A 1137-nucleotide genomic window follows, 5' to 3' on the forward strand; every position below is an offset into this window, starting at 1 on the left:
TCTGCTGTCCCAGCCGGGCTCCCTGAGGCAGTGGTGCCAGCACCAGAGGGTGTGACTGGGGCACATTCATGAGAGCGAAGGAGGAGCAGAGGGGCTCAGCCTGTGCCCAGCTCGACACCTCATGGCTCGTGCCCGACTGCTGGCCCCGAGGTCTGTGCTGGCTGCGGCTCTAGACCTCTCTGGACCTCAATTTCCACTTAAAAAAATTTAAAAAAAATATATATTTTTACTGATTTCAGAGAAGAAGGGAGAGGGAGAGGATGAGAGAGATGGAAACATCAATGATGAGAGAGAATCATGGATCGGCTGCCTCCTGCACGTCTCCCGTTGGGGATGGAGCCTGCAACCTGGACAGGTGCCCGACCAGGAATCAAACCGTGACCCCTGAGCCACGCTGGCTGGGCCGGGCTAGGGTTTTTGTTGTTGTTGTTTGTTTGTTTGTTTTTAATATATACATTTTTTATTGATTTTAGAAAGGAAGGGAGATAGAGAAATAGAAACATCAATGATGAGAGAGAATCATTGATCGGCTGCCTCCTGCACGTCCCCTGATGCGGGGGATCGAGCCTGCAACCCGGGCACGTGCCCTTGTCCGGAATCAAACCTGGGACCCTTTAGTCCGAAGGCTGACGCTCTATCCACTGGGCCAAGCGGGCCAGGGCGAGGTTTTTTACTGTGGCTGCTTTCCGAGGGCATTGGCGTGGCCAGGGGCCCAGCAGACGGACACATGCCCTTGCGAACGGCGTTGGGTGAGAGGGCTCTGGACTCGGGCCAGGTCCCGCCTTGCTCTGCAGCCTCGGGGTCTCTGACCTGAAACATGGCAATGTTGTCCCTTACCCCACCTCCCCCAGGCTGCTGTGAGGGGTGACGGGATATCCGCTGAGAGCACAAGGGCCTACTGTGCGCTCAGCGAATGACAGCGACAGGCCTAGCGGCTGCCTTAGCACTGTCTGCGGAGGTGGGGTCCCAGCTCTGCTTCCGCCCCTGCTCCCCGTGGGAGGGACCCAGGTCCTGTCCGGCTCCCGTGGCCGGAGCGGGTGGCCTCTGAGGGCTGCAGGGCTGACACGCTGTCGCCTGTGGGGCCGGGGAAGGAGTGTCCGCAGGGCAGCAAAGAGAGCTCTGTTTCCAGCAGAGGGC

This window comes from Myotis brandtii, unplaced genomic scaffold (genome assembly GCF_000412655.1).
Source record: "Myotis brandtii unplaced genomic scaffold, ASM41265v1 scaffold975, whole genome shotgun sequence".
NCBI lineage: Eukaryota > Metazoa > Chordata > Mammalia > Chiroptera > Vespertilionidae > Myotis > Myotis brandtii.